Source organism: Callithrix jacchus, chromosome 16 (genome assembly GCF_049354715.1).
Source record: "Callithrix jacchus isolate 240 chromosome 16, calJac240_pri, whole genome shotgun sequence".
Classification (NCBI taxonomy): Eukaryota; Metazoa; Chordata; class Mammalia; order Primates; family Cebidae; genus Callithrix; species Callithrix jacchus.
In genome coordinates, this window is record NC_133517.1 from 33,882,208 (window position 1) to 33,904,423 (window position 22,216).

General features: G+C 39.3%; 1 long non-coding RNA gene across 1 annotated transcript in view; it reads left to right on the top strand.

Moving 5' to 3' along the window:
- The window catches only part of LOC103788553 (uncharacterized), a 204,857-nt gene that overhangs the window by 111,567 nt on the left and 71,074 nt on the right, over window positions 1-22,216 (top strand). Inside the window, exon 6 of the long non-coding RNA XR_004735151.3 lies at window positions 20,098-20,129. This is a non-coding gene — a long non-coding RNA (uncharacterized LOC103788553). The remainder of the gene's footprint in view (window positions 1-20,097; window positions 20,130-22,216) is intronic.

Consider the following 22,216-nt stretch of genomic DNA (forward strand, 5'->3'; position numbering starts at 1 on the left):
ATTCTCCAGCCACCCTGGATCCCTAAACCCCTGAGTAGGAAGGCACTTTCCTATCTGGCCTCCAGAATTTCTCCTTTGAGCTCTAGGCTATCTGGCTTTAACCTTTATTTACCTCCTTTATCCCTTTGTGAGGTTTCTCTATTTCATTATGACTTGGCTTTCTCTCCTGGTCTGTTTTTCCCTCCAGTTAGATTTGTCTGAAATATGTCCACTAGCCAGTAATTAAGCTGGCTGTACTCTTAAGTAAAGCTAGTTTTATTTACCCTCTTCTAAACTAGTATTTGGGCCCAATCTTAATATAGTCCTGTGGCTTCTACCATCATCTTGGGAGACTCTGCACTTCATTGATTTCTTTCCAGTAGCCATCTCTCCATGTTTCAGAATTCCTCCTGCTATTCTACCTCTCACCAACATTCTGTTTTTTAAGGGATGCTATTACTTTGCCACTTAATTTCAGAGGGCAGTGAAATGCTGAACCCATCGAAGAATCAATCCTTTACCAGTTGAGAATACTAGCTCCTCCCACTTCTCCAGGTTCATTTTACTACCTGATAATGCAGGTGCCTCACACCCCAGTAAGTATTATTAACAGAATCTAAGAAGTACAATTTTGTAATACCAAAATACACAAAACAACACTACAGAAATTACATATATAGTATAGGAAAAAAACAACAAGAAAACAAGAGGAAATCTCTTGCTTTATTTCCTACTTGAAATAACGTTTTTAAAAGGTAAGATCCAAGAGTGAAATCGTGAAGATGAGGTGCCAAAAATATATATTAATTCCATCATTAAATGAATTGATCATTTCTGTATGAAGAAGAAACATGAGTGGGACTTGGGAGAATAGTACTTAGAAGAATATTTTGCTAAGTGTTGTAATGAAATATTGCAATTATATTCCGATGATGTGATACTGTATACTAGAGGAATATATGGGATATTATTTTTCTATGTGAGAAAGTACTCAATGACTAGAAATATGTTTTTTATTATGTGGGTTTTTATATATTTATATAAATTGGATGTTTTCCACAGAAAAGGTAAATACATAAGGTATTTCATTTTGTCAGAACAATTTATAGTGAAGTATTGTTATAAATAATAACTGTGTGAAGGGTATTTGAACTGAAGGAGAATCTCTCTTGGATGGTAAGCTGCCAGAAATTTCTTGATATCCAGAAAAGAAGAAGAGGAATATCACAGGCCAAGCTAGTGTATTTTTTTATTTACATTTTTCCTTTATATTTTAAGCCCACTGCTCATTCCTTGGCTTAGACCTTCAATTCAAGCATATCCACAGAACCTTTCCTAGTTGTTCATGTCTGATGGGATAGACTAGATTGGAAACCTTACTCATAGGGCTCCCGCAAAACTTAACTGTTAACAGCCTATTGTTGGCTGGAAGCCTTACTGATAACATAAATGGTTGATTACCATATATTTTGTATATGTATTATATACTGTATTATTATAATAAATCAGCTAGAGAAAAGAAAATTTTGTAAGAAAATCATAAGGAAAAGAAAATACATTTATTATTAAGTAGAAGTGGAAAATATATTATTCATTAAGTAGAAGTGGATAATCATAAAGGTCTTCAGCTTTGTTGTCTTCATACTGCGTAGGCTGAGGAGGAAGGAGAAAAAGAGCTTCTCTTGCTGTGGCCAGGGTGGGGTGGTAGAGAGAGAGAAAATCTGCGTATCTGCAGACACGTGCAATTGAAACCTGTGTTGCTCAAGGCTCAACTGTTGTTTGTGTTTTGTTCTATGAAAATGATGCATGCGGCTGAAAGGCAGATTCTATATTAGAAATGTGTTCATGAGTATTAGTCCATTTTGGGGGAACATCTGTTTAATGAAGGTGTTTTGGACTACAGTTTTTATGAATAATATTTGAGCATATGTAATGTTTTCATTAATAAAATTATCGGTCTATCTATATATTTCCAAAGCATATCCATAAAATGTTGGGCTGTTTTGGGTAGTAAAAAAGTGGTGTTTCTTGAGATGGGTGAGAGTTGTAAAAGGAAGGCATTTCATGTGGCTTGATTGGAGACAAATAAGGCCTTAGGAGAGGCCACAGACTTTGCAGTAAGTAGGACCTGGTTCAATTCCGGTTGCACCATCTGTGTGAACCATCTCATGTTTCATAGCCTCTTTAGCCCCTAATTCTTCATCAGTATAATGGGATTAATAATATATAATCAAAGGATATTAATAAATGTCCTTACCCAGTGCCAGTCACATTATAAGTTTCAACAAATGATGGTTATTATCATTAAATGTACATTCATGAGTAGCTTTGAAGGAATCTCATCTCTCACATGATAGTACACTGCTTAGGTTATCTGCAAATAACTTAGTTTATTTTTAGAATGACCCTAACTTGAGGATCTCTAAAAGTCTTGTTTTCACATCAGCTGCTTAGATTGGCTCTGGTAATTCGCCTAGCAGCCTAGCAGAAGAGTTTTCCATTTCGTGAGTTGACCACACTGATCTGTAATGATTCCAAGCATCAGTGGCTAAGAAGTACCAGACCAAAAAGAAAGAAATATATATATATATATATATATACACATATATATGTACTTAAATTATATACAAATATATATATTTAAAATTGTATATGTATTTGTATATATATATACAAATATTTATATTTAAATTTGTATATATATTTATATATATATATACATATTTATATATATATACAAATTTAAATATAAAACCCCAAAATATAATTACATGGCATTAAAATAATAACTCCTATTTTTTCCTCACAATATGTGCTTATTATAAGAAATTTAGCTCACACCTGTAATCCCAGCACTTTGGGAGGCTGAGGTGGGCAGATCACAAGGTCAAGAGATCGAGACCATCCTGGCCAACATGATGAAACCCCGTCTCTACTAAAAAATACAAAAATTAGCTGGGCATGGTGGTACGGGCCTGTAGTCCCAGCTACTCAGGAGGCTGAGGCAGGAGAATTGCTTTAACCCAGGAGGCGGAGGTTGCAGTAAGCCGAGGTGGTGCCACTGCGCTCCAGCCTGGCACCTGGTGATGGAGCGAGACTCTATCTCAAAAAAAAAAAAAAAAAGAAAAAAGAAATTTAGAAAATACCGATATCAGGAAAAACATCTTTTCTTCCCATTACTCTAATATAATTTACAATTGTTAACATTTATTTCAATATACATCTGTTTAGTTCTTTGTCTAAATATATAGTGTATTTTTCCTAACAAATATTGAACATATTTCTTTGAAGTATGCTTTTTTGATGTACTGATGTCTTGTGACCATATTTTTCAAGTCTTTAAAGAACTCTAGCATATTTTTGTGAATGTAGAAATATTGCAGATATAATAGATATATAGAATATTATAAATATATCATACTTTAATCAACTTATTTTCAAACATTATATCTGATATTTTATTATTATGAATAAGACTGTGGCAAACATTCTCTTAGTTATTAAGCATTTATAAGCATGAATTAAAATTCCTTAGGATGATTTCCTGAAGGTGAAATTTTGGGGTTAAATGCCATAACAGTAGATATCGTTGGTTGCCAGTATATCCTTTTTCTTCTTTCTCTTTCCTAACAAGGATCTCAATTCTCTGTAGTTTCCCACTTCTCATCTGTGCAGCCAATTGCCATGGGAGACACTGAGCCCACCCTAATGCTAGGGGTGACTTTAATCAGCCAGTTACATTTCTTTTGTCAATGATTGATTCAGGACTGGCTTGGGATCTTGAGAGAGCAAGAAAAGTTTACTGGGAGCTTCAGAAAAAGTTATTCATCGTTTTTGGGGAGGATATTCAGAAGTGACTTCCCTCTTTTGCTCTGTTAGATATAATAATAAAATATCAAATATAACAAATGTTAGGTATGGATATGAGACCTCAGAAACCCCAGAACTCATTCTTTGTCTGAAGGAAAGCCCACATATGGGAAAGACAGTCATAAAGAACAAAAGTAGAGCCACTGGGCTACATTAAGCAGCAACTTGCTCAACCTTTCCACATCTAGTTATGTGAGTAATCCATTTCCTCATGTCCAAAACGGCTTGATTGGAGATTTCAGTTACTTATAGCCCAAAGCGCAACAACTGATATGGTAATCAGAATTTAAGGCTTTTAAGTATGTAACATTCTGATTTTAATCAGAAAGTACCACCAGAAGGTTCATACTAATTTATTCTCCTACAAGCAAGCAATACAGTTTCTTGAAAAATACACTAAAGTTTATTTTGGACCACATGAAAATAAATTTATTATCAAAATATACGGCTTTTTTGTGTCACTGTCCTGGGAGATGCAAACTGTCCTTTCTTCAAACAAGTTGTATCCATTGCTCTTTTCTCCTCTTCACCTCTCTTCTTCTACCTACCTTTATGTATATCAAGGATTGGTCTAAAAGAACATAAACTGGGTCGGGCGCAGTGGCTCATGTCTGTAATCCTAGCACTTTGGGAGGCTGAGGTGGGAGGACTACTTGAGTGCAGCCTAGGGAACATACTGAGACCCTGTCTTTCCACAAAAAAAAAAAAGAAAAAAGGAAGGAAGGAGAGAGAGAGGGAAGGAGGGAGGGAGGGAGGGAGGGAGGAAAGGAAGGAAGGAAGGAAGGAAGGAAGGAAGGAAGGAAGGAAGGAAGGAAGGAAGGAAGGAAGGAAGGGAAGGAAGGAAGGAAGATGAAAAAATAGGCATGGTGTCCATGTGCCTGTAGTCTCAGCTGCTCCAGAGACTGAGGTAGGAAGACGGCTGGAGCCTGGGAATTTGAGGCTGCAGTGAGCCATGATTTTGCCCCTGCTCTAGGCTGGTTGATGGAGTGACACCACATCTCAAAAACAAAAACAAAAACAAAAACAAACAAACAAAAAGCAAAGCCATAAATTGTTTACTAAGGGTCCTGTGTTCAAATTCCCCCATCTGCCATTAATTGTACTGATAATATTAAATAATTCATTAACTCTGTGACCCACTTCATTCACTTGCCCTCCCTAACTGATAGTTTTCCTGTTTGGAATAAAGAAAACAATCAATTCAAAAGAAAGCTCTTTTAAAAAATGCAGAAGCATTATCCATTTATTTGTCATCTATAACTTACGTTTCTACAATTCTGTTTTCTCTTTCTTTTTCCGGTTTTGCTTTAACTTGCTCTTGAAAAGCTCCAGCTTCAGATCCCTCAATTTCTCCCCAAGAATTCTAGAATCTTGCAAGGACAGGGGGTTCTCTCTTCCCTACCATGTGGCATCTACCATTCTATTCCTCCTTGGCTCTTGTAGCCATGTCTTTTCCCATCGCTGATATCCAGACCAGAGTTGTGCCAGGGACACACCAGAGCACTACTGTTGTGCTATCGTCACAAAAGTGCCAATGCCCAAGTGCTGATGTTACAGTACTCTTCCAGCGGAAGAGAATAATGTCTGATTTTGAGTATGCATCATTTGCCATTGGTTCTGATAACACCAGCAACATTCTCCCAGGGCCTTCTCATGTATTAGTTTTTGCCTCTGAAAATGTTTTCTGTAATCTCCTCCAAACCCACTAATACATAACTAACGCTTACATATTAGTCTGTTCTCATGCTGCTAATAAAGACATAACCAAGACTGAGTAATTTATAAAGGAAAGAGGTTAAATGGACTCACAGTTCCACATGGCTGGGGAGGTCTCACAATCATGGCAGAAGATAAAGGAAGAGCAAAGGGACATCTTACATGGTGGCGGCAAGAGTGCTTGTGGAGGGGAACTCCTCTTTATAAAACCATCAGATCTCATGAGACTTACTCACTACCAGAAGAACAGTATGGGAGAAACCGCCCCCATGATTCAATTATCTTCACTTGGCCCCACCCTTGACACTTCGGATTATTACAATTTAAGGTGAGATTTGGGTGAGGACGCAGACAAACCATATCATCTTGTCCTTCCTTAAAGTGTCACCTTAAATGTTTCTTCTTCCAGACATTTCTCTGCCTCAGTTTTTTTGGCCTCTTGCCTGGGTCTTGGGAAAATAAATCAACCATAAAACAGAGTAAAATTAGTAAGTAGATAATAAATAAATGAGTAGTGTCCATATATTCAACCAGTATTTATTTATTTATTTATTTATTTACTTATTTTTTGACACCGGGTCTCACTCTGTTGCCCAGGCTAGAGTGTGTGGTGTGATCTGGGCTCACTGCAACCACTGGGACCCGAGATGCACACCATCATGCTTTTTTATTTTTTGTAGGGACAGGGTCTCCCTATGTTTCCCAGGCAAGTCTCAAACTCCTGAGCTCAAGTGGTCCTCCTGCCTCGGCCTCCCAAAGTGCTTGGATCACAGGTGTGAGCCACGCTGCCCTGCTCTCAACTGGCATTTATTAAGTGACTTCTATTTGCCAGGCCCTCAAGTTCAGGCTGGATATTTCTCTATGAATTTTTATAGCAATCTCAGAGTATCATTTCATGGCAAGTTGTATGTTGTAGTGTATTGCCCTATTTGTCCATCACCACCCTGGATTGTGTTTCATTAGGCCAGGTAACTGTCATTTTATACCCTACACTTGAACTCCAGACTCATGTATCTTCACATAGTTGTTTAATAAAATATCTAAAGTGTTATACATCCAAAACTGAGCTCTGGTATTCTTCCTTCAAACCTGTTTCCCTTACAGGTTACTCCTATCAGAAAATGGCCATCTCTTTCTACAGGTTTAAAATATGTGGGGTCATCTTGGACTCTTCTTTTTCCTCCGCACTTCACACCATCAGCACATCATGTCAGTGCCACCTTCTGAATTTGACTGTCCTTTCCCTGTCCAACATATCCAAGATCCAGTTGAGGCACGACAGGTGCATAGGCTACAAAGTTTCCCTCTCAGCCATGCAAGCGAAGACCCTGCTGACACTACATGTGAACATTGCTGATGCCGAGTGCCTCCTTAAATTAAACTTGTGCTCTAGGTACTTCTCTTACTCAAATCTAGTGCTGTCCCACTGTCTAAGCTACCATGACTTTACATGTGGATACAGCAGGAACCTCTTCATAAGCCTCTGTGATGCTCTCTGTCTTTCTGTGGTTATTTCCACCACACTGTCAGCTGATCCCATGGAAGTATAAGTGAGACCATGTCAGTCCTGTTCTCAAACCCTCCAGTGGCTTCTCATCAAGTAAAAGTAGGTGGGACCACATTGGTCTGTTGGGTGCTGATTGGCCTGCTTCCCCATTTCACACTGACTTCATCTTCTACATTACACCTGCTCACCCTGCTGCTGCTTCAGTACACTAGACATGATCTGACTCAAGCCTTTGCACTTGGGAATCCTTCTGCCTGGAAAGGTCTTCCCTTAGATCTTCCTCATTTCTTCCAGCGCTTAACTCAAGTACCAGCTTCTCAAGGAGACCTGCTTGGCCACCTATCTACAATGTCAACACACCCCTTTAGTCTCACATTCCCTCCCCTGACTTTTTTGTTTTTCTTTAGCGCACGTGAACACACACACACACACACACACACACACACACACACACATGCATATTTAACTTATTCTATCCCTACCACTCCCCACGCCCACCAGATTGCAAGTTCCAGGTGGGCAGGGATTTCTGTGCCCTTCAATGTATCTAACAATCTAACACTCATATTCTCAGTGCCAGGAACTCAATAAATACTCACTGAATGATTGAACACTGCATCTACGGATGGATGAGTGCATTTATCTATCCACTTATTTATTAATTTTACTCTGCTTTTTGGCATATGCTTTTCCTCAAGACCTAGTTATGCAGCCAAGAAGACAGAGGCAGTCTTCCTGCTCTCAGAATTGCTACCCACCCATTTCCAGCTCCCAGCGTTGTCCAAGCCACCTCACAATTCCATACACCCTAACCCATGATCTTCCAGATATTTCTCAAAACTCTTCAGTCCTAGGGTACACCACAAGTGAAATCTCTAGTACATCAAAACTGATGAAAATGAATGAACTCTCATGTATGATAGAGATAAAGTTCTTTTATAGCAAGATTTTGAAATTAGCAACTAATTATGAGATCCCATCAAACTGCTTAAAATAATATATCTCTGGATATATGTATGAAGGAAAAATAACTTTTCTACCAAATGTTAAACATTTCTTTTTTGGTGAAAAATCAGTACACTAGATCTTTTGTTTTATTAAAGCAAAAAGCATATACAGGAGGTGACAAATCTAGTATGTTAAAATTTATAATAATATTTTTAAAGGCTGAAACCAGAGACCTTCTGATGGGTATGGGCAGGTTGTGTCTTTCAAACAGAATTAGTTTTCAAAATTCCTGTGATGTTAGTGGAAATTGCTCACTGCTTTGCTCTTCAAATGGCATGCTTGTTTCTTGAGAAAGATTTTTGAAAGCCTTTATTTGATTCTTGACAGCTGTGCATTTTTCTAGGCTGCCAGACGAGACTCAATCTTGTCTAAATGTAAATACCTGGTTACTTGATTCTCTGTCATGGAGGGCAGTTTATTCTTTTTGCAGGAAGCCTTGATTTTCAAGGAGGAAGTGACCAAGGGCCTTCATTAGCAGGCAGGCTTCAAACTGTTTCCAGGCCCTTTGTTTACTTCTGTAGAGCAGACTTTATTTTCATGCCCAATAAGTTTGACAAAGCAGTAAAATCAGTCCGGTTAAATGGGTCACCAATGCAGGTGGGGAGCCCAATCTGGTCTTGCAAAGTACAAAAGTGCTGCTCCCATGAATACAGCTACTGGGAGAGCTCAATATTCCCATTTTCCTTGGGCAGTTAGGATCATTTTGGGCTGTGGGGAGAGGTGGGTTTAGAAAGAGGATCAGCTTTGACTTAGTCTTATACAATCCTAACAGCTTAGATGAGGGAAACTGAGAAATGCCTCTAATAAAGTATACATGTCACATGCATAGTCATAAGGCCATTAAATGCTTGTAGGTTTTTTGGGGGGGTTGGAGGGTTGTGAAATTGCACAATTTATGCTGTCATTTTTGCAGCACTTCCAGTGAAGTATCTAGGTGTTTCTTCTAATATCTCCATTGCAACTTCCAAATCATAGTCTTCTTGTGTTAGCTGAAAGCATTAAACCAGAAATTATCATAATAGTGCTATTTACCCTTCATTTATGGAGCTGCTAGCGTTATTTTTCCACTAACTTTACAGAATGCATTTCAACCAGCAGTACTTCTGGTCTTGTTGATGAAACTCGATTGTACTTTAAAAATACAGTTGGGCATTGTATCAGAAGACTAAACCAGCAGGCTTGTCATTTTACAAAAGGGACTTCCAGAGGTTGTAGTCCCTGTAATCAGAAAGTATTTCGTTTGGTGTTTGAGGCTGTGGACTAATGCCTTATTTCACAGCTAATCATCTCCATGTGCTTATGTAGCTGGACCAGTGTTTGAATGAAGACTGTGCATTTTAACAGTACTGCAAACTAGATGTAAGAAATTCTATTTCACCTTCTGTCAAAACAGACCTGAAAGTGGGGGATGGGTATGATATAAACACTCAAAGAGTTCCTTAGCCTGAACCAAAAGGTTGAAAGAATAAAGTGGTGTGTGTGTGTGTGTGTGTGTGTGTGTGTGTGGATGTGTGTGATAACCCTGAGGTTGTTAGAGCAGTTTTACTTCATTGATGTTTTTTTCTAAGCCACAGCACTTGGAGACTCTGAACTCACAAGCAGCCTTGATTATGGTGTTTGTGACACTGCCACAGGGTCTTTGCATTATTTATCTCAGTCTGCTTTACCCATCCAGCTTTCTGGGAATATTTTCAGATGGAATCACTAATTAGCCCATATGTGGAAACTTCTCAAAGCAGTTGGGTCCCCTCCTCATTACTTTTTAATTTGTCTCTATTTGCCTAACATACGTGAAAGATAAAATTTTAAAGGATTTTAAAGGGTTAAGGGAATTTTCAGACTGAAATGCCCGTGTTCTATGGGAAACAGATTAGTCAAGCAAGGGACCAGAAAGAAAGCCATTCAAATGTGTACTAACAGAGAATGAAGTTGGTTTGGCCCAGACAGTGTTCTATGGATTATTTTATTAGTTAATTACCAGGAGAGATTTTTTAGGATTGCCTCACAAATATTTCAACAATGCTGTAAACTGTGCTTTATTTCTCAGTGCACATCCTGACTTTGCTAGACTATATTACAGTTCCTTCCACCTTCCTGTGCTTTAAATTATATACCTATTGGGCATGATATTTTCCTTATTAGACTATAGTCCCCATATTTAATAATATAGTCTGAATTTTTGTTTTAAATTTTAAAACACTAAAAATAATGTGAAAATAAAGTTTCTGAATCTTTGCACCTCTTTTCCTAGGTTTTCTCTAATCATTCTATGTCAAAAATGAAGTTTTTTCCCATGTCATATAGCAATACATGATAGGAAATTGTGAATTCTTAGGCAATGGTATTTTTAAGATGACAGAAAAATCTGAGTTTAGTCAGAAGAGAAGATACTTTTACTGGAGAGAAAACCCATAGGAATACTAAAAAATGCATGATCAAAATGAAACAGATCTCCTAACCAAAGTATTCAGACTTTGCAAAACTATGTTGAATTATATGATTTTCCAAGTAATATAGGTCTACCAAATATGTATTTTGTAAGTAGAGCAATAGAATGGGTGTGTGTGTGTGTGTGTGTGTGTGTGTAAGAATCACTGGAGTGTTGTTACTAAGGGATTTGCTACACAGTTTATTTATTACAGTTGTGTGTATACGCTGGAGAACTCAGTGTAAAAATGTGTGGAAAGCTAAATATGTATGGAAAACTCTCAGTATTCTCTCTGGAATTCTAAAAGCACATAAGGTCTGTTAGACGGTTGAGTTTAACATTAGGTATAAAGTACATAGTTATTTGGTCAAGTAGCCAAGTTACAATTGTCATCTAGAAGATCTAATATATGATACTGTTGAAGAGGTTTTTTTTTGAACCTAGTCTCAATAGCTTCTTTTTGCATATATTTCTAGTGTCTTACTTACAACCTAGTTTTTAAAGTGTGGTATGGAATAGAGGGTTAAGATTTACTTATCCATTGTCATTTTAAAGCGGTGGCTATATATTTAGGAAAGGGAAGGTGTTTGGACTCACCTTATTTGCCAGGTTCAATTCTTTGACAATGGCTGCCAGCAGACTTAGTAGGAAAGTGTGTTGGGATCTAGGAGTAACATCTGCTGTTGTTACAGTAAAAAGTTTAGTGGCATTAACAATATAAATGTCAGTCATTTTCTACCTCTTGTCTAAAAATTTGCACTCAGTTGTGAGATATTGCTATTTTCACAGCTGAGTTACAGATGAAAAGACTATATAGCATTTGTTCCAAATTTAATTCAATTCAAGATGCTCTAAATCTGTGCTGTCCAATATGGTAGCCATCAGCTAAATGTGGGTATTGAGCACTTCCCATGTGTGGCTCGTCCAAATTAAGGTATGCTGTAACTGTAAAAATATATATAGAATTTCAAAGACTTAGTAAGAAAACAAGAATATAAATATCTTGTTAATATTTTTTATATTGTTCCATTTTGAAATGGTAAGATTTTGGATATATTAAGTTAAATAAAGTATATCATTAAAATTAATTTTATCTATCTATTTTTGCTTTTTTTCCAGTGTGGCTACTAGAAAGCTTAAAATTACGTAAGTGACGCACATTTCTGGCTCACAGAGTATTTCTATGGGATTGCGCTGCTCTAAAGTAACATCTTCTCTTCTTTCATTAGTTCTAATGTTTAAATATTCTAAACTTTAAAGACATATTGTTGTTTCTTTTCTACAAATCAGTGAAAAGGAATTGTTAATTTTTCCCCCCAAAATAATCTAACTAATTTTCCAGGCAGCTTTATGCCTCTAGGCTCTTACTGTGGCTCTCCCTATTCTGTCTGGGATGCCACCATACCCTGAAGGGCTCAGACATAAGGTGAAATCTACTAACTTATTTTACAAGAGTTCTCTCAAGTATCAGTATCGTGTAAGGCCTGAAACTAAGGCCCAATATTAGGTACTGCCTTGATATCTGGTGAGGTTAAGAGGGTCTCAAATAACCTAATCCTGGAGTCTCCTTCTCATTCTGCTCCTGCAAATAAGGTCCTGTAGCCAAACAATCTCCTTATCAAAGAGACCAAGTGAAGGTCCTGCTTATCTTTAAGGACTGTGATTTAATTATTGGCCAGCCCCAGTATTATTCAAATAACTCAGTCACCTCTTGCTATGGGAGTTTGGGGGATAACTTACCCCTTGGTACTACAAAGCTTCTCATAGTTCCTGGTTGTTCACTTTATTCCAGAGTGCAAGCTTTATGTGACCCTGCATGACATGTGATGTCTTCCTCCCAGGCTGCAGGTATATGTGACTAATAAGCTGGCGTCAAGCTTACCTGTCCAGTGCTGGGCGCTGTGCATTCAGCTGTCCTCCTAAGCTTGAGCAGAATCTCTCCCTCACCAAAGGGTGAATGGGAGGTAATTAAAATAATTACCTTTGCTCATTAAAAAAATTACCTTTACTCCCTTCTCTTCCCCCTCTCTTTTTTTTCCCTCCCTCCCTCCCTCCCTCCCTCCCTTCTTCCCTTCTTTCTTTCTCTCTTTCTCTTCTTTCTTTGAGGTCTGACTCTGTTACCCAGGCTGAAGTGCAGTGGCATGATCTTGGCTCACTGCAACCTCCGCCCCCCAGAGTTCAAGCGATTCTCCTGCCTTAGCCTCCTGTGTAGCTGGGATTACAGGTGCCTACCACTGGGCCTGGCTAATTTTTTTTTTTGTTTTTAGTAGAGACAGGGTTTCAACATCTTGTCCAGGCTGGTCTTGAACTTCTGACTTCGTGATCCACTTGCCTTGGCCTCCCAAAGTGCTGGGATTATAGATGTGAGCCACCGCACCCGGCACTTTGCCCCACTTTCAAGGTAGAATTGGCCACCGTTACACTCCCTGTATACTGTATCTCCTTCTATCTTAGTGACCAGACCATTCAATTATAGTAATTTGCATATGCATCTATGCTTTTCTCTTAGAAACTAAAAGCTGCTTGAAGGTATCAACAGTTTCTCATGTGTTTTTATATTTCTGGATCTGAGAACAGTGTCTGGTACACCATAGGTACTGAGTAAATGTTTTATAAATGAATTTGAAACCCAGAACTCTCCCCTGGCAAGGTTTAAGTTCAAAGTGGTCTCCTTCACTGATGTGTATAACCTCTGGCCCCAAGAACCTTCAGAGTTCAGAAGTCAGAATTTACAGTTTATATTTCTCAGTCTGCAGATTGTCCTCTATTTAGAATTAAATTAACTTAAAAAGAAAGCGCAAATATTCCTTGTTTAAAAATCTGTTGTTTGCTTGGTGATTTAATTTCCAGCCTAGATATGATTTGGCCTCCCTTGTGGATGGTGTCTGCTTTCTATTTGCTGGGGGTTGTTCACAAGGTCTGAGGATGAGGCAGGAGGCCACCAGCCAGACAACAGCAAGCCCTGAAAAAGCCAGGCCTGGGAATACTTGTCAACTTCAGAGCCACAGCACTTGCCTCTCCACCTGCCGCATTCAGTCCACTTCGAGAAGGAAGGTGTGCTTTCTGCTCTGCAAAGCGTCTTGCATTATTTTTTAAACATTTTGCCTTTGGTACATACCCAAGCTCCGCACATTTTTTCCCCTTAATTTTTAAACCCACGTACACTTCAAGGGAAATCGAATCCATATGTTTCTGATTCATTTACACACAACTCATCAAAATGGTTTTTTAAAAGAGCTAAACTCAAATCCCATGGGGGCTGAGTGGGTTTCAGACTTGGCTAAAGCCTCTTCCTTCTCTGATCGTGGCTAGTTATGGGCATACTAGCCAGAGTGAAACAGAAACCCTCACACCTCCCAGAGTTTGAACTGAACAGCACCTTTCTTTGAGGTTTAGCTATAGAGAACCTAGTGGCTTCTTACCTTGCAGTCAGCCTTCATCTGCACAGCTGCCATGGCCTGTGCTTGTCTTAGTCCAGACTGCCTAGAGAAACCCAACAGAAAAAGGAGCTCTTTACATTGGTCTAGCCAAACTGGAATGACCAGAAATCTTCTAGGGAGACTATTTATGCTTGCTATTCTGCCTGATGGTGGACTTATAAAATCACGGCTCTGGCGGGCACCCTGCAAAAATTATGTTCTTCTTACCTTTAGTCAGGCCTCATAAAATTCCTAAGCAAACAGTAAAGCTATCCTAATTACTACCACAAGTAATGCTATATAGCAAAGGCCATTTCTTATTTCCTTTCAGGTAATTCTGACCAAAGCTCAACAATTTTCAATGCCAGTAACTTTCTTAAATTATATATATAGTTTGTATTCTTGCCCGCAACTAAATTCTTGAGGTTCCACTAGTTCTTGGATAATGATCTGTGAAATTGACCCATTATGCTGCTGGTTTCTGATAACCATTGAAACTAGTTTAGAGACTGGCAGGACAGTTTGGGGTTAAGAACTCTTCTCTTTTTCATAAGTTGATCAGGTGGCTTAGTTGGAATGGGTAAAAAATAACCATAAGCGTCTAGAGATTTCCACCACAAAAATGTCCAAGGCAATTATAAGCATACATAACAGCATTTTGGGTTCTATTCTTCCAGTGCTGATACAGAAAACAGGAATACCAGATGTTTCACAAACCATTGAAAGGTTAGCTAGTCGACTGAGATGCATGACGGTGAGTAGGAATCCCTATTCCAAGAAGGTTCAGGACCTTGAACGCAATACATTTACTAGCTGTCAGAGGGGCCCCATGTACAACAGTCTCTGACTGACACCCTAGAAGAATGGGTGAACTTTCCAATAGACTTTTTGATTAATGCCAATTAATGTAACTGCTCTGAAATGGTGGGGTCTCATTAGTATCAAGAAGTTCTGTTAGCTGGCACCAACATGGCATCAGGCATTCAGCTAAATTTCTGCTTTCCCCAGGGGCAACCAGCTCTGCTCAGTTTGCCTGGGGGCTTTTGACTCTACAATCTCTTCCAACATTAAACAAGTGAACCCTGTGTACCACAGTGAGTTCACAAACCCTGACAGATGTTTCTTTACAAAAACACATCCCTTGAAAACCTTAAATGTATGATGTTCTCCCTCTCTCTCTCCCCCAACTTTCTCCACGTTGCTTCCTCGTTTTACTAAAATACATACTAAATACTCTGTTGAGCTTGGCCCCTCCGATAACATTGTGTGGATATATTTAAGGTTTTAAAAATTGGTTTATTATTGTTTTTTATTTTTCTTTCATTTATTCCAGGTTAGAACTGTTTAGTGGCCATGAAATATTCCTCTGGGCAATTCTTCTGTGGCATCAACTTATGATCTAAATTTATTATGAAGGCTTGGTGGGTGTAGCTAAAAATAAAGGTACAAGGGTATGTATCACAAGGGCACACTTTATATAGGCTCCTGAAGGCAGCTTTTAAAATCAGCTGAATCACTTATCAACTGTATTGGAAATGAGCACATTCATTTCTAAGTATTCAGAGTCTGGATAAAGCGAATTATCTTCATAACCTTCTACCGTAATCAGGATATAGTTAGGCCATGGGTTTGTGTCCCAACCTTTGGAAGAGTACTAATAATACAAATATTAGCAGCTGATACCTGTGATTCCCTGATGTGTGTTCAGCCCTACACTTAGCACTATGTACATTACCTTATTAAACAGAGACAGTGAGGTAAGGTGGGCATTATCAAACAGAGACAGTGAGGTAAGGTGGGCATTATCACAGTTACACAGATGAGAACACTGAGGCTCATAGTAGTTGGGTCATCTGTCCAAGAAGCAGGGCTATTAAATGGAACAACAGAGATTTGGACCTAAGCTTTTCTGATGCCAAAGCCAGGTGCTATGGTGTGGATGATTATCCCCACCAAATCTCATATTGAAATGTGATTTGCAATGTTGGCGGTGGGGTCTGGTGGAAGGTGATTGGATCATGGGGGCAGATCCCTCATGAATGACTTGGCACCATCTTCTTGGTGATGAGTGAGTTCCTGCTGTTGGTTCACAGGAAATCTGGTTGTTTGAAAGGGTGGGGCACCTTGCCCACTCTCTCTTGCTCTTGTTCTCACCATATGACATGCTGGCTCCTAGTCACTTTTTACCATAGTTCAAAGCCTCCTGAGGCCACACCAGAAGCAGATGCTGACACTGTGCTTCTCATACAGCCTGCAGAGCAGTGATCCAGAAACCTTTTTTCTTGATAAACTACTCTGTCTCAGGTTTTTCTTTATGGTGACACAAAAATGGGCTAACACGCCAGGGAAATTAAAAAAGCAAATGAAGTCTAATAAAATAAAATTAGTCTCAGAAACATAAAGCAGTGCGGAGAATTCTCTTACTATGCCTCAGTATTTGAAAACATACTATAAGAAAAAAGGGGCCAGCACAGTGGCTCACAGTTGTAATCCCAGCACTTTGGGAGGCTGAGGCAGGTGGATCTCCTGAGGTCAGGAGTTCAAGACCAGCCTGGCCAACATGGTGAAACCCCATCTCTACTAAAAATACAAAAATTAGCCTGGTGGGGTGAGGGGCACTTGTAATCCCAGCTACACGGGAGGCTGAGGCAGGAGAATTGCTTGAACTCAGGTTGCAGTGAGCTGAGATTGTACCATTGCACTCCAACCTGGGTGACAAGAGCGAGACTCCAGTTCAATAAAAAGAAAAAGAAAAAAGGACTTTTGCAAAGGTTAGATATTCTGATTTTTAGGTGAGTACCATGAGGTGAATAATCGAGTTAGTTGAAAAAGCACCTCCTCTGTGACACCCTCCCTGATCACTAGGCAGAGTACCCTCTCTCTCCTCCATATTCTTGTATTTCTTTCAACAATTCCCTTTATGTGGGTTTTTTTTCCCGAGTCTCTGTTCCCTGCCAGACTCTATTACCCTCCAGAGAAGGGTTGGTGTCCTGTGGTATTCCAAGGGCCCTGTATAGTGCTTGACATGAAACAGATAGCTTCCAGCAAGTGTAGTTGAATGGGGACATTGAAAGAGCTGATCAGCCTTCTGTGATGTATGAAGAACAGGACAGTGTCCAGAGGTCTTTGGGGCTTGAGAACTGATTAGACTGGGGGCTTTCATGAGATGGGGAACCAGTGAAGGACACTTATGAGTAGTTTGACATCACCATTTTCCATTTTGTAGGTAAAGCAGAGGATGGGGCTGTGAAAGTGAAGAATATAGAAAATTAAAATGTGTTCACAATATCTGGTTCATGAATCAAGCTGGTTCTGATAACCACAATGTAGCTTCTTGTAAATTCACTGTGCTGGTGATACCAGGAGCCCTGTGAAGACACGGTTTGCTCCAAACCCAGTCATGCAGATGAACCTTACCAGGTAGCCAAGACACGTTGAGGTTCGCGGACACACAAAGCCTTCTAGGTCCAGAAGTGCACTGCTGTCTAAACACAAGCCCCTGACAGCGGCTCCTCTGGAATCCCTGATACAGAAGACACTGCCATGGGAGTAAGTGCTTTGCAGGTGGATGGCTGCCCTCCAGGCTCACTTCTAGCCACTTGAGGTCCCAGTGCAACTCCTCTGACCTACCCCAAGAAATTCACAGAATACGTGGCAAAGCTTTTAGGCTTTCTTTTGCTGTGGCATCTAGAGGCTTCTTTTTTTAAAAAAGGCTGATGAGTATAGGATTTAGGGTACTGGTGCTGGAGTCAGGATCTCTGGGTTGGCATCTTGTCGTTTGTACTGGGCACCTGAAGATTTTGGGCGAGTCACCAAAAGTCTGAGCCTTCATTTTCTCATCTTGTAAAACCGCCACACTGCATTGTTTTGAACGTTAAATGACCAAGCACATGTAAAGCATCTAGAGCTGTGCCAGGCACATAGTAAATACTCAAGGAACAATAACTTATTTTATTTTCATCATTTGCGAGTTCCTCCTGTTTGGAGGAAGGAGAAATGTAAGTGGTTTTAATTCGTGTAGCTAGGGGATCCCTTCTGCAGAAATTACAGGACCCTGGCTTGGTTAGGGGTGGGACCACCTGTAAGATGAGCCATAGAATTTGAGGTACTTTCCAGCAGCTGACCTAGAAGAATAAGTCCAAGATGTCTTCCACAAGCTATGCTCTGTGAGGGCCTCAGGGAATCCCTGTGTGATCAAGCAGACTTTTACCACAGAAGCCACCCACCTACAGGTACTGATGGGCCTGCTGCTCTTAGCGAGGCTTAGGACCTGGCCACACATAGGAAGATGTTTGTTGAACCTTTTGCCCCCCGACAAGTGGAGCAGGTAGAGGTTCCAGGGTGACTAGGACATGTTCTCTTTCCTGCTTATACCTGCAAAGGTGACATGTTGCCAGGTGGGACATTTGCACCTTTATTGTATCAACCACTTCTTCCTCGTGTCCTAGCACTATGGGCAAGGAGTCTGTGATTTACACTTTGAAAACTGATGATGAAATGTCAATAACAAATGCTCATCGTCTTCGCCAGTTTAAAGAGTACAATTCAGTGCTATTACAGACATCCGTGACTACACAACCAGCACCACCATCTAGTTCTAGGATTTTTTAATCACACCCAACGTGCTGCTCAAATTTGCAGCTTCCAGATTAACCTTCAGGAGAGTGTCACCCTCAGCTGTCATGCCCCATTTCCCCTCTCCCTCACCCCCTGGCAACCACAAATCTGCTTTCTGTCTCTAAGGCTTTGCCTAATTGGAATAGTTCATATAAAATGGAATCATAAAACATGTGGCCTTTCGTGCCTATCATCTTTTACATAGTATAATATTTTCTTTTTTTTGTCTTGGATAGGCATGATGGCATAATATTTTCAAGACTTAGATAATTTTTAGCCTGTACCTGTGCTTCTTCCCTTTTTATGGCTGAATACAATTATATTTTATGGATGGACCACATTTTGCTTATCTATTCATCACAATTGGGTTTGTGGGAAATTGGTCAACCTTCCTCCTTAGTCCAAACTAGCCCATGATTGCCAAGTGGGCCTGAGGTTGTCAGACCTTTCAATTTTTCAAGATTCACCAGAAGTCCATACACTATGAGATATTTTCTATTTTTAAAATCTTTTTCACAATTTTAAATTTTTAGAAAAAACACAATGTGGGCCATCTTCTCTGTGCCAAAGGAAACATGTCTTTAGGTGAGGTCTAGCTCATGGGTCACCAGTTAGCAGTTCTGGTTTACTTTCTATATAAACAGCCTCTCTTGGTGATACGTTCAGTGCTATTTGTCTTTACTATATTATTAGACAGAAAATTTCCAACATCTTCCTATGTAGATGGTTCAGTTCATTACTTTGTATTATAAACTAGGTGTTATTTTTGCAGAGAAAGTTTTAGCTAACCTTTGGGCTATGTAGATGATTAGGAAAATAATCAATGCTTATTAAGAACTTATTTATTTAGACAAAACAGATCAAAACCTTGCTATGCCATGCTTTGTTGGAAATGAGTGCTGTTGGCTGGTCCCAGCACAGTCTTTTGGTACAATCCAATTGACACCCCTCTACTTTCAGAGCACAGTACATGACACAGCGGACAAGCAAACATAATTAAACACTGGCCCGGATAGGGTTTTCCTTAATTAGTTGTGAGTTTCTGTAATGAAAATACCTGGAGATTTATCTGACTTCAAAGTCCCATTAAAGCTGTGCTGCTTTTGTTGCTTTGAAAATTTGGGAGTTTAGGACTCCTCGCCTCATGCTTCTTAATGATGATAATTATATGATATACTTAAAAGTGCTTTTGATCTTGGCCTCTCAAAGCACTCAAGTGAGGCATCAATTCCCTCAACCCCACTCTGAGGCAGGCCTTCCTTGTTTATGGGCAATGTGTGCTGACATGTGTGTCGCAGCCATTGCTGCTTCTGAGAGTATCTGCCAACAGCGCCAGTGAAAATGCACAGTTACACATCTCAACTCTCCAGCCTTCATATTAATTTGTGGAAATAATTGTAACACCTCACACTTATGTGGTGTTTCACATGGCCCTTTATCTCCTTTAAACAATAACAAAAATGTATAGAAGAACCAAGTAACACAGCACCCACTGTTCCTATAAAAATAAGTAATAGAACCTCTCTTAATTTTTCTTTTCCTTTTTCTAACAGTTTCTCAAGGCAGCTGGCCAACCAGGTGACAGGTGAGTGGAATAAATCTTTCAGGCTGCAAGGAGCAATTCCCTGCCTTTCCTGCAGTGTCCAACCATGTTAATGAAACAATTCAGAGTACAGTGAATTTCTTTGTGCATCTGTAACTGATTTTGCTGACTTCTTCCCTTGCTAGAATGTTAGCTTCTATGGTTTCGTCATCCCTGGGGCAGGCTACAAACAGCCATTTACATCTATTAAGGAAAAGTGAATTAAAAGTTATATGATTAAAGCTTGGTTCTGACACAGTCTTTTCCAAGGAAATAAACTCTCTAGTGGACAGGCTGAGGTTGAGTGAGGTAATCTTCTAACTGCTACTTGGATTTATAGAATACATCTTTGCCTAAAATGATTCAATAAGTCAAAGGTATGAGCAGACGGTCCATGGGTCTAATTTGGGGAGGCCTCTCAAGATCTACAGAGAAGAGAACTTGATAGAACAAAACCTGCAGAATAAGCTTTTAAAATTTTTTTTAATTTATTTTTTATTTCACAAGAAGATCTCAGAGTGCCATGCTATCCTTCTAGTGCCATCTCTGAAGTAAAGGGACCAGGGATATACTGGTATCAGGGATAAGTGTTATGAACACATGTAACCATAAACGTCTAGTACATTTGGAGAGATTGATAGAAATAAGTCATACTAATTTTATAGATCCAGATCCATATAGAAGCAACAGAATCAGTTAAAGAAACTTAAAAGCAAAGTAAATAAAGTGCATCGCGCACACACACACACACACACACACACACACAAAACGCCACAGATCACATTTAGGATCTGCTAAAATTAGACTAGCAGCAACAATGGAGTTGTAATTATCTGATGTCTGTCTAAAGTGTACATTTTTAAATCTCAAAGACTCTGATGTGCTAGTTTTCTATGGTCAGGGTTTCGGAAAGTTAAGAAAAGAGAGTAACAGCAATATTTACGACATTCTTTTACTATGTGCCATAATTGTTCGGTACTTTAGATGCAATCTTCACTTCAGCCTTACAATGTAGGTGTTGTTTCTCTAGTTTAGAGGTGCAGAAACCGAGATTCAGAAAGGTTAACTAACTTGCTAGAGGACAATGTTAATTAAAAAAAAAAACAGGATTATTACTCAGAGGTGTCTAAAGTCAAAGCTTACATTTTTATCTGGCAGATTATTCTGCCAGGAGGATGCAATTTTAACTGGAGGACAGGGGACCTGGAACGAATAATGTTAGCACAAGAAAAATCCATCTCATATATTGTTCCTATGGAAAGGTAAACATGCACGTACTCGCACTCATCCACGTACACAGACAGAGGGGCGGGGGGGGGGTCTATACCATCTTTGTAAAGCGGGTGTTAAATAAATACTCAAAACATAGCTAATAATTCTTTTCTTTAAAAAAGAAAATCCCTGCTTTAGAAAAGATTATTCAAAATTTGGAAATAAGGCAAATCCAAGTCCTTGCAGTGTGATAGTGGGGCATTGTTTAACAGGTCCTCCTAAGAATTCAATCTTTGCTTTATTTTCTGTTTACTAATGGTGAAGACCAACACTCTGTACATTAAGCTGTAGACTCTCTTTCAGGAGATGTATAGGATTCTGTTCACAGAGAAGACAAACCCAAAGATTATAACTTTATTGTCTTAAAGGACATTGACCAGGTTTGTCTTTCACTCAGCAAACGTATTTCAACATGCCTTTCCTGAGTTACTACATAAATTTCTGGTCCTCAAATTCACCTTTGAACCAGCTTTAGCACCTTGCTGGATTCTTCATTAATGAGTTCCATGAATTTTTGACATGTGCTGTTGATTTGCATAAGAGTCATCTTTTTAACTATTTTGAAAATTAAAATTTGATATCTGAGAAAGTTGAATAGGTGAAATGGATAAACCTGAGCTAGGATTTTAAAGACAGATCTGATAGAGAAGGCCCTTGATGAATAAAGACTAGAAGAGTAGGTGCATTTTAAATCCCTTATACATGTATAGCTTGGGCCTCAATACCTCAATACTAAGTTAGCATCCATTTGTGCTTGGGCAGGACCTTGCTTCTTTGCTGAAGGAAGCTGGCTGGAGCCCGTATGCCCAGTGCACTTA